The following is a 12,558-nucleotide window of genomic DNA, read 5'->3' as shown; positions in this document are numbered from 1 at the left end:
TGTAGCCATTATTTCTACAAAAATGCAGTCTTCTCTGATTAACTTGTATAAATCTAAATGTTACTATATGCAGTTCTCTAAATATTTTGTTTTGACTTTACTGCCATTTATATTTATTTTAAAATTTAAATAAAGCAAGAAGAGTTTAGCTCATTGACCTTTGTCTTGGATTAGTTTGTTATATTGGTAACTTGGTTCTCTAACAAACTTTGAAAGCTGTATACTACCTGTGCAGGCTCTGAAAAGAGCATACAGAACAGGAGTAAATGTTCTCTGTTAATAGACTATCATGTCCCTTACGAATAAAGATAGTTAAGCTTCTAGCTTGAAATCTTTATGGCTTATAGCACAAGAGGTCCAAACTGGAGAGCTGCTTAAATGTTTGTGATATTCAGAAAAAACGACCTGGTGGACAAGCAGAGGTGGACATGCCGTTCATTACTCACATTACAGGGGAGTCCACCCATGATGGTGGGTACGTGTGAGAGAGACTGCACCTCCTCCAGTCTGAGGCTCCTTATAAAAGATCGCAGACAAAGGCAGCACATGTCCAGGTTGTACAAACCTATGTGTGGCCTGGAGGTACATTATATCAATGTGCAAGTGCAGAAGGAAAAGGTCAAGAAGCAGTCAGAGGACAAGCCTCTCCTAAAAGAAAATAAGAAGGCAGTTACATTCCCAAAACAATATACATTCCCCCTGGCCAGCCCTCATCACGGTGGTGGAAGGGGCCATATCTTGAGCTACCCCACATGGGTTTAACTTTTTTGTCATATTTATTAAAGATTTCATTTATTTATCTTTAGAGGGGAAGGGAAGGAGAGAAAGAGAGAAGTATCAATGTATGGTTGCCTCTTGTGAGCCCCCGGCTGGGAACTGGCCCGCAGCCCAGGCATGTGCCCTGCCTGGGAATCGAACCACGATTGTGTGGTTCGCAGTCCCGCACTCACTCCACTGAGCTACACCAGCCAGGGCTGTCATATTCCTAATTAATAAGATTGGGGCCTTCACTACAATGATGAATACAAACGGTGAGCACAGACATCTTTTCCTTCCTCCCAACCTTACAAGAAAAGCAATGTCACCATTTAGTAAGATGTTAGCTGTTTATTTTGATGGCTTTTATGAAACTGAGAGGGTGCCTTTTCATTGGAAATTTTTGACGTGAAGAGGTGTTGGATGTTTCAAATGTTTTTATTTCTATTTATTGAGATAAAATATGATTATTCTCTGATATTCTGTTACCATGGTGAATTATAATGTTTGATTTTTTAATTTTAAATAAATCTTTCTTAGATGGGATAAACCCACACAGTCATCATATAATAATCTTTTTATACACTGCTAGATTCTATTAAATTTTGTTAAGAATTTTTTTTTTTAAAGATTTTATTTATTTATTTTTAGAGAGGAAGGAGAGAGGGAGAGAAACATCAATGTATGGTTGCCTTTTGTGCATCCCCTGCTGGTAGTTAGCCTGCAAGGAACCGGTTTGCAACCCAGGCATGTGCCCTGACTGGGAATTGAACCGCGATCGTCTGGTTCGCAGGCCCGTGCTCAATCCACTGAGCTACGCCAGCCAGGGCCTTTTGTTAAGAATTTTATGTGTAAGAAATGTTGTTGTGTAGTTTTATTTTCTTGTAATATTTTTGTAAGTTTTTAGTGGTAGAAATATAGAAATATGTTGCCCCCATGAAGTAAATTAGGAAGGCTTTCTGTGTTTTCTGAAAGATTTAATGTAAGACTGGTATTTCTTCTTTAAATGTTTGGATTCGGCAAGCTTTCTGAGTCACAAGTTTTCTTTGTGAAAGGACTTTAATAACAAATTATTTTAATATTTATTATTTATTTTTGTTTACTGTATTTTATATTCAGTATTTAACATTTGTAATATTACAAATTTTACTAATGCTAAGGTAGTCAGGTGTTATCTTCTTATCTCAGAACTGTTTTTTACGGAACTACTTACTTTTACTCTACATTTTTAAATGTATTGGTATGAACTTTTTGTACTGGATTCATCTTATTTTTTTAATGATAGGATCTGTGATAATATCTCTTCTTAATCTATTAATTTTTTCTTTTTTGTGATCATTCTTGCAAAGTACCAGTTTTATTAATGTTTTCAAAATACAAACATCTGACTTTATTGATCTTCTGTATTTTCTGTTTCATCAATTTCTTCTTTATCTTTAGTACTATGCTGTATTCAAGTTGAGTTTACTTTGTGCTTTTAGTTCTCGCCTTTTAAGGTGGAGGCTTAGGTCTCTGAATTTAACATTCCCTTTTGATATTTGATATAAACATTTGAACTCAGAGTTTTCTCTTTGCAACATTTTGAAGTATCTGCCATAGTTTAATATGCGGTATTTTCATTATCATTGGGTTCAAAATATTTTCTGATCTTTTGAGTCCTTCACTGTCCCATGAGTTAATTTATTTAGAATTGTGCTGTTTTTTTCAAATATTTGGATATTTTCTAGATGTCTTTTTATTATTGATGATAAATCTAATTCCATTGTGATCTGAGAATATACTCAGAGTAATTTGAATACTCTAATATCTATTGAGACATCTCTATGGCCCAGCATATGGACTGTGATGATAAAAGTTTCATATGTGCTAGAAAAGAAACATACTCAAGATTTATAAGGTGTAATGTTCAATGAGTACATATTAGGTTATGTTGTTTATAGTGTTGTTGAAACCTGCTATGTCCTTATTGATTTTTGCTTACTTATTCTATCAATTGTTGAGAAAAGGTGTGTTAAAATCTCTAATCGTGATTGTGATTTGTTTATTTCACCCTTTGATCTTTTCAGTATTTCCATTATGAATTTTGAAATTCTCTTACAGGTGTATTGAAAGGATTTTATGCCCTTTTAATGAACTGATCATTTTATTATTATGAAATATTCCTCTTATCTAATGTTCCCAGATACCTTCAGCCTCTACTGTATATAAGTTTTAGCTGTATCATTTCTCTTTATCCAAAAACACTTTGTATAGCAATTTTTAATAAGTCTAATGGGAATAAATCCTCTCAGTTCTCATGTACTACAGAATATCTTTATTTTACATTTATTACTGAAGGCTATTGTTTCTGGACATACCCAGCATTCTATAAAATCCTAAATTGACAATATTGGGATTTTTTCTTATCACTTAGAAGATGTCCTTCCATTATGCTCTACCATAGACTTCTAATGAGAAGGCAAATATCATTCTTACTAAACAGAGCCCACTGGCTTTGTGGGGGAATGGAGGGTGGGGTCTCTCTGTGTTATGTTGTTTTTATGGATGCTTTTAAAATTTTTTCTCTGTCTTTGGTTTCCAGTACTTAGACTTCAATATACATTGGTGTAGTTTCTTTTAAAATTGTCTTGCTTGGAATTTATAAACATTTTTGATTTTCTGAACCGTTATCTTTCATCAACTTTGGGGTCCTCCATGCAATTACCAGCAGAATTGCCAGCCTATTGAGAATGGGGGGAAGAATGAGGGATCAGAGAGTGTTCCCAAAGGCAAGGCCCAACAGCTCCAACCATACCACAGGCGATGGTTCCCACCTTACTACATGAGGACACCTTATGGGTGTCAACCACAGTACTCCAACCTTCCTGTGCAGGGAGGAGTGATGAAGGGTGCCAACAACCAGGATCCAGGAGAACAAGGTAGACAAGTATGTGTCTGGGCTATAGACTGTGATTCCAAAGGAGCCCTTTTCACCAACAACAGCCTAGAGGGGATGGCAATGAAGAAGATAAGGAAAATCTAGATGAGATCCAGTGTCAGCAGCCTCCTCAGCTCTGTACTGCTGCAAAATTCAATTAACAGTGCAGACACCCAGCAAACTCTAAACCACAAGGTGGAAAAGCATCTCACTCAGCCATAGTCTCCACTGGTTTTCACAGCCAGGAGTTACAGGGACTTCTCTTGCCGGCACTGGAACTACAAGCTCGGGAGTATGGTGTGGGGCTAGGACTTCTCACTCCCCAGTGGGTACCTCCACGGCTGAGATATGCCTCCCAATTTTTAACCTCCACACGTGGGTGTGGGACTAACCCATTCACTGTCTCTGCCCCTCTGACCAGTGTCCATGCGGCTCCTTCTGTATATCCTTAGTTATAGGACTTGTGTTCAGCTAGACTTCAGGCTGTTCTCAATGGTGGTTATTCTGTAGTTTAGTTGCAATTTTCTGTGGGAGGATGTGAGTAGTGAGCACTGTGTTTACCTACTCTGCCAGTTGGCCAAAGCCTTTATATTCATTTTTATGGGTGTGTAGTATTCTGTTGTAAAGGTATACTGAATATATTTAGCCATTCCTCTATTTACCTTCTGATCTTTTACTTGTAAAAACAGTGCTACAGGGAATAATATGGTATTTCATTTACTGATAAAGATACACAACTTATGTATCAGCAGGATAAAAGAGAGATCAATCTATCAACCAGTAGGTGCATTGGAACTGACAACAGTTGTTGAATCTCCTTTCATAAAGGCTGTGTTAATTTATACTCCTACCAGCAATGTAGGAGATTGTGTACCACCAAATCGTTAGTGAACTTGCATATCTCTTATTATGGGTGAAGTTTAGCATATTTTCATGTGTTGAAACCTCACAATTTTTTCTGATGCACTGTTTTTAGGTTTGGGATTCTGTATAACCACTAAGGATTTAACATTTTTGAGGCTATCCTCTGCATGTATTTTAAAGCAAGACCAGACATAGTATAGAGGTTAAGATTTATGAACTCTGGAGTCTTGGGTTTATGTCTCGACTTTTACCACTTCCTGAGAGACTGTTGGGCAACTTATCTAACCTCACTGTCCCAGCTTCCTTATCTGTAAAACTTAGAGAAAACTTTGTATTAAATCAGATAATACAATGAAGACCCTGTACTGTACTTTCATTAAGCACAGTGCCTGTCAAACAATAACATCATAGGACTGTTAGCTATTGTTAGTTTTCATTTGTTCAATAAATGCTATACTTATAATTATATAAAAAGAATTTTATCAGTGATAAAAAAGCAAGAATTAGTCTGGATATTGTAACTAAGTAAGGGAGGTGGAAGAATTTTGGGTAATTTGTGTTGCTTTAAATATTTTCAAATATCTAATTCTTCTGTAATGGGGATGCATTTTATAATAGACAAGTATGGTATTTTTTTTAGAAAGGGAATTTTTTCAGGTTTCTTGAGATGCAGTTGACATAGATCACTGTACAATTTTAATGTATACAGCATAATGTCTTGATATATATGTATTGTGAAGTGATTACCATAATAAGCTTAGTTAATATCATTCATCACTGATATAGTTGTAAATTTTTTTCTTTGTGATAAGAATTTTTAGGATCTACTCTTAGCAACTTTTAATTGTACCATACAGCAGTAGACAACCTTCATGTTGTACATTACAACTCCAGTACTTTATTATCTTATGACTGCATAAAGTCTGTACCTTTTGACCACCTTCATCTCATTCCTCCACCAATCTACCCCCTGGCACTGGTAACCACAAATCTGACCTTTCTTTCTATGTTGGTTTGTTTTTTAGATTCCATGTACAGAATTGGTCTTTTCTCTATCTGACTTATTTCATGTAGCATACGCCCTCAATGTCTATTCTTAAACTATGTCACTAAAATTCTCCTACCCTCTTCTTTTCCACTATAGACAGAGAGTGCACGGGCTGAAGAATACTCTGAAAAGAAGAAAGGGTCTCACAAGCATTCAGCATCCTGGGGCAGTACAGATCAACTTAAGGAGGTCAAGAAAATGATTCCAAGAAAGTGGGTGTAGAAATTTGACCCCTGCCTTGGCTATCTAGTTCCTTCAAGTTGTGGGCAGCAGTAATTTGTCATTGTGTGTGTGTGTGGGGGGGGGTGTTTTTTGTTTTTATTTTTTGTTGTTTTTAGTTTTGTTTAATTGAGAAATAACAGAAAAACAGCTATGTTGATTGGATAAAGATTTCCATGGAGAAATGTACACATTTCTTATCTGATAGTGTGTATTCTTTTTAATAATGAGAGTCTGTNGTACAGATCAACTTAAGGAGGTCAAGAAAATGATTCCAAGAAAGTGGGTGTAGAAATTTGACCCCTGCCTTGGCTATCTAGTTCCTTCAAGTTGTGGGCAGCAGTAATTTGTCATTGTGTGTGTGTGGGGGGGGGTGTTTTTTGTTTTTATTTTTTGTTGTTTTTAGTTTTGTTTAATTGAGAAATAACAGAAAAACAGTTATGTTGATTGGATAAAGATTTCCATGGAGAAATGTACACATTTCTTATCTGATAGTGTGTATTCTTTTTAATAATGAGAGTCTGTACCTCTTAATATAATACAAATATCAGATGTATAAACTTGTAGTGCTATAACAAATTCACATTTACTATTTCTATATATAATGATAATGTTCTTGCAATTCGGTAACCCAGTATAATCAAGTTGATTATGTCCTTATGCTATGGTCCCTGTACCATTTTTTGTGCCTGAAAATTATAACATTTACATTTTACATGTAATATAGAAGTAAAACTAAAATTCAGTCCAAGAATATAATATTGGACAGTGATTAAAATTATATTTGTTATTTAAATAGTGTATCTGTTCTTACATTTTGTGGCATGAAATGATTTTGAAATACTGTTTAATTTTTGGATCTGTTTAAGGCTAAGTATTTGATAAAGAAATCTAAATCTAGTGGACTTCCGGCCAAGATGGAGGTATAGGTAGACAGACTGTGCCTCCTCACACAACCAAAATAAGGACAACAATAATTTAGGACCAAAATAACAGCCAAAACTGATAGAAAATTGAACTGTATGGAAGTCAGACAGCCAAGGAGTTGAAATAGACACATTCATCCAGACTGGTAGGTGGGGCCGAGTCAGGCTGCTGAGCCGAGACTGGTCTCAGCACAAGACGAGGTGAAACTGGGAGTGCAAGGCACCCTGGGCGCACAGTCAGTGGCTGGCAGACCCTGGGCATGGAGTGGCAACAGTGAGGATGTGATTGTGAAGCAAGGCACTGTGTGCTAGGTGGCTGACTGGGCTGCAGTCCCACATTCGCATGTGGATAAACCAGGAGAAACTGGGGAGTGAAACAGACCACACAACCCAGGGTCCCAGCACCAGGACATAAAGCCTCAAACACTGACTGAAAACATGTGTGGGTGTTGAGGCACAGGGAGAGATTCCCAACCTCACAGGAGATTTCTTTGGAGAGACCCACAGGGTCCTAGAATGTACACAAGCCTGACCACCCACCCAGGAATCAGGACCAGAAAGGCCCAGTTTGCTTGGGAAAAGCAACGGAGGGGACTGAGATCCAACAAAGACCGGAGCAAGCGCCATTGTTCCCTCTCAGACCCCTCCCCCACTTACAGCATCACAACCCAGCAACTGGGGTGCCCTACCCCAGTGAACACCTAAAGCTTCACCCCTCACTATGTAACAAGCATGTCAAGACAAAAAAATATGGCCCAAACTGAAGAACAGATCAAAGCTCCACAACAAACACAACCAAGCGACCAAGAGATAGCCGACCTATCAGATGCACAGTTCAAAATACTGCTGATCAGGATGCTCACAGAATTAGTTGAATTTGGTCTCAAATTAGATGAAAAAATGAAGGCTACAGTAAGTGAAATGAAGGAAAATGCATAGGGAACCAATAGTGATGGAGTGGATCAGAAGGAAGAAAGAAACAACCAAACAGAAAAGAATGAAGAAACAAGAATTTCAAAAATGAGGAGAGGCTTAGGAACCTCCAGGACATCTTTAAACGTTCCAACATCTGGATTATAGGGGTACCAGAAGGAGAAGAGGAAGAGCAACAAGTGCAAAACTTATTGCTCCAAAGAAGTTGGACCCAAGAAGGAACACACCAAGGCACATCATAATTACATTAGCTAAGATTAAAATGAAGGAGAGAATATTAGAAGCAGCAAGAGATAAGGAGACAGTCACCTACAAAGGAGTTCCCATCAGACTGTCAGCTGATTTCTCAAAAGAGAACTTGCAGTTAAGAAGGGGCTGGAAAGAAGTATTCCAAGTCATGAAAGACAAGGATCTACATCTAAGATTGCTCTATCCAGCAAAGCTTTCATTTAGAATGGAAGGGCAGATAAAGTGCTTCCCAGATAATGTCAAGTTAAAAGAGTTCATCATCACCAAGCCCTTATTATATGAAATGTTAAAAGGACTTATCTAAGAAAAAGAAGATAAAAAACCTGTGTAGTAAAATGACAGCAAACTCACAGTTATCAACAACCACACCTAAAGCAAAAACAAAAACAAACTAAACAAACAACTAGAACAGGAACAGAACCACAGAAATGGAGATCACATTGAGGGTTAGCAACAGGGGAGTAGGAGGAGGGGAGAGGGGAGAAAGGTACAGAGAACAAGTAGCATAGATGGTACGTAGAAAATAGGGGGAGGGCAAGAATAGTATGAGAAATGTAGAAGCTAAAGAACTTATGACACATGGACATGAACTAAAGGGGGGGAATGTGGGTGGGAGAGGGTGTTCAGGGTAGAGGGGAATGAAGGGGGGAATGGGACAACTGTAATAGCATAATGAATAAAATATATTTTAAAAAAGGAATCTAAATCTAAATAAAATGTGATTTATAAGGGCAATGAGAGAGTAATAATTATTTTTTATTTCTTTGTGAAAGGTGTAATATAATTTATTTAAATGCTGAAAAGTTCCTTTGGTTAGTACTTGGGAGGCATGAAGGCTCAGAACAATACTGGAACATAATTTTGTTTCTCTTTATTTATTTTAAAATATTTTATTTATTTACTTCTAGAGAGAAGGGAAGGGAGTGAGAGAGAGAGGGAGAGAAACATGTGAGAGATACATTGGTAGGTTGCCTCTCACACGCCCACAACTGGGGAGCTGGCCCACAACCCAGGAATGTGCCCTGACTGTGAATCGAACTGGTGATCTTTCAGTTTTCAGGCTGGTGCTCAATCCACTGGGCCACACTAGCTATGGCTGTTTCTCTTTTAAATATACACTCACATGCACACCTATATGTGTGTATATATATATATATATAAAAATTATGTACACTAATTCAGGTTTTGTAATATGGGTTGAAAATTCAAAACCTTTATTGAGGCCAAATTTTACTGGTTCTTATTTTTTTTATTTTAATTTTTATTTAATTCTTGTTCAAGTACAGTTTTCTGTCTTATATTCCCAGCCCTACCCCCCTACCCCAGTGCTCCCCATACTGGTTCTTATTAAGTAAGGATGTTTATGTAGTGTGGAAAACACTCTGATGTGTTTGTTATTTTTCCCCTTTTTTAGATTGCAAAATTATGTCAGCAACTGCAGAGAAGTAAAGACAGCAGTCGGCATCACCGAGATAAAGAAAGACAGTCTCCATTCCATGGCAACCATTCGGCCATTAACCAGTGTCAGGTAGGAGCACAGATATTACAAAATCCAGAGAAGGGATTTGTTGTTTTGCTGGTGATGTGTTATTTCATAGGCAACTGTGTGGGGCAAGATATGCAAAAGCATGTTTGAAACTGATTAAATACTGAATCACAGCATTCATTTAAAAAAAACCAAAATATTAAGTTGAGAAAATGATATTTTTCTTGGTGATCTGTGATATGACTTCTACAGCTAATTTCCCATATTTTGATTTACCATATTTTTGTCTTTATCAACTTAGTATGTTGGAAGAAAAATAATATGGAGAGATAAGCACTGGCTATGGAACTAGACCTTGGACAAGTAACCTATCTTAAATCTCAGCTACCTCACCTGAAGATTGAGGATAGTAATGATAGCTGTATCATAAAGTCTTTGAGTAGAGAAAATCTTTTATCTGCTTTGATTTTTTAATAGAACCTTATGAACTACTCTTGATGGCTCATCCTGGGAGCATTTCTCTTTAACTGAACTGACATTGAGCAGGGTCCCCTTGCAAGGAGAAAGCAAAAAAAGGTTTGCTAACCCATTTTATATACAGGTTGATAGCTTCTGATAATTGTCAAGGACATGTGAATTGTTTTCCAGAGAAAGTATATTTTTTTCAAACTAATTTTGTCCTAAAATATTGGTGAATGGGTCAAATTCGATTTCATGAATTTATAGTTTGGTTATGACCTCCAATGGTTTATTTATATATAATGTATTTACTTACAACTATGAATATACATTAATAACATTTAAAAAAACTAAACAAACTGAATTTATACCTGAAGAAACAGAAAATGTAAAATTGGCAAAATAAATAAAAAATTTGTATACATTAATAACACTAAAATTGTAATGCTAATTAAAAACCAAACTCATTCTCAAAATTCTACACCCCAGATGGTTTTACAGGTGAATTTGCCAATCTATCATTTCCTCTAATTTATTCATAGTTTACATGTATTTCTAAGAGATAAGGCTGCATTTTATTCCCGATACTTTTACTTAAATGAACACAGGGTTTAAGATTGACTTTTATTGAATTAAGTGATGAGTTCTAGGAGTAAGTTTTTATTTTATTTTATTGATTATGCTATTATAGTTCTCCATTCTTTTTTCTCCCCTTTATTCCCCTCCACTCCATACCCCCATTCTCTCCAGCATTCCTCCCCACCCCTGAGTCCATGTTCATGGGTCATTCATATAAGTTCATTGGCTTCCCCATTTCTTATATTATTCTTAACTTCTCCTGTCTATTTTGTACCTACCATTATCCTTCTTATTCCCTGTACCTTTTCCCCCCAATCTCCCCCAGCTCCCTCCCTGCTGATAACCCTCCATGTGATCTCCATTTCTGTGATTCTGTTTGTATTCTAGATGTTTGCTTAGCTTTTTATTTTTGTTTTAGGTTCAGTTGCTGATAGTTGTGAGTTCGTTGTCATTTTTAAGTACATAGTTTTGATCTTCTTTTTCTTAAATAAATTCCTTTAATGTTTCATATAATAATACCTTGGCGATGATAAACTCCTTTAGCTTTACCTTGTCTGGGAAGTACTTTATCTGCCCTTCCATTCTAAATGATAGCTTTGCTGGATAGAGTGATCTTTGTTGTATCTCCTTGTTTTTCATCATTTTGAATACTCCTTGCCAGTCCATTCTTGCCTTCAATTTTTTTTTAAGAAATCAGCTGACAGTCTTGTGAGCACTCCTTTCTAGGTAACTCTCTGCTTTTCTCTTGTTGCTTTTAAGATTCTCTATCTTTAACCTCTGGCATTTTAATTATGATGCGTCTTGGAGTGGGCCTCTTTGCATCCATCTTGTTTGGGACTATCTGTGCTTCCTGGACTTGTACGTCTATTTTCTTCACCAAATTAGGAAAATTTTCTTTCATTATTTTTCAACTAAGTTTTCAATTTGTTGCTCTTGCTCTTCTTCTTCTGGCACCTCTATGATTCAGATTTTGGCGTGTTTGGAGATGTCCCAGAGTCATCTTATTCTCTCCTTTTTAAAAAAAATTTTTTTTCTTTTTTCTGTTCTGGTTGGATGTTTATTTCTTCCTTATGTTCCAAATTGTTGATTTGAACCCTGGCTTTCTTCCCTTCACTGTTGGTTCCTTGTGGATTTTTCTTTATTTCATGTAGTATACTTCATTTCTTCACTTATGCTTCTGGTGTACTCAGTGAGTTCTCTGAGCACTCGTATCACTAGTGTTTTGAATCTCTACCTAATAGGCTGTCTGTCTCCTTTTTGTTTATCTCTTTTTGGGGGGGTTTGTTCTATTCTTTCACTTGGACCATATTTCTTTTTTCCTTTTTTAAATATTGTATTTATTTTTAGAGAGAGGGAGAGGGAGGGAGAAAGAGTGGGAGAGAAACATTAATGTGTGGTTGCCTCTGGCATGCCCCCAACTAGGGACCTGGCCTACAACCCAGGCATGTGCCCTGACTGGGAATCAATCTAGCGGCACTTTGGTTTGAAGGTTGCATTCAGTCCACTGAGCTACACCAGCCAGAGTTGGGCCATATTTCTTTGTCTTCTCAAGTTGGCAGCCTCCCTGTGTTTGTTTCTGTGTGTTAGGTAGAGCTGCTTGGACTCTGTCTTAGTAGACCTGTTAAGTTGTGTGGGGCATGGTTACATGCAAATTTTTGGATTATTTGTTCTAGTTCTGTAAAATAAGCCGGTGTTATTTTGATAGGAATTGCATTGATCTATAGATTGTTTAGTTAGTATGGACATTTTAATGATGTTAATTCTTCCTATCCATTAACCATGGTGTAGACTTCCATTTACTTATATCCTCTTCAGTTTCTTCTTAAGTATCTTATAATTTTTCAAGTACAGATCAAATCTTTTACCTCCTTGATAATTTATTCCTAGATATTTTGTTTTATTTTAATTTTATTTTAATAAAGATTTATTTACTTTTAGACAGAGGGGAAAGGAGGAGGAAAGAGAGGGAAACAAACTAAATGTCCAGTTGCCTTGTGCACCCCCTGCTGGAGACCTGGCCTGCAAACCAGGCATGTGCCCTGACTGGGAACTGAACCTGCAACCCTTTGGTTCTCAGGCCAGTGCTCAATCCACAGAGCTTAACTATTGTGTTCTCCTGCAA

This window comes from Sturnira hondurensis, unplaced genomic scaffold, assembly GCF_014824575.4.
Source record: "Sturnira hondurensis isolate 20B ecotype Veracruz unplaced genomic scaffold, ASM1482457v3 Scaffold0004136, whole genome shotgun sequence".
Lineage (NCBI taxonomy): Eukaryota > Metazoa > Chordata > Mammalia > Chiroptera > Phyllostomidae > Sturnira > Sturnira hondurensis.
This window is presented reverse-complemented; position numbering follows the sequence as displayed.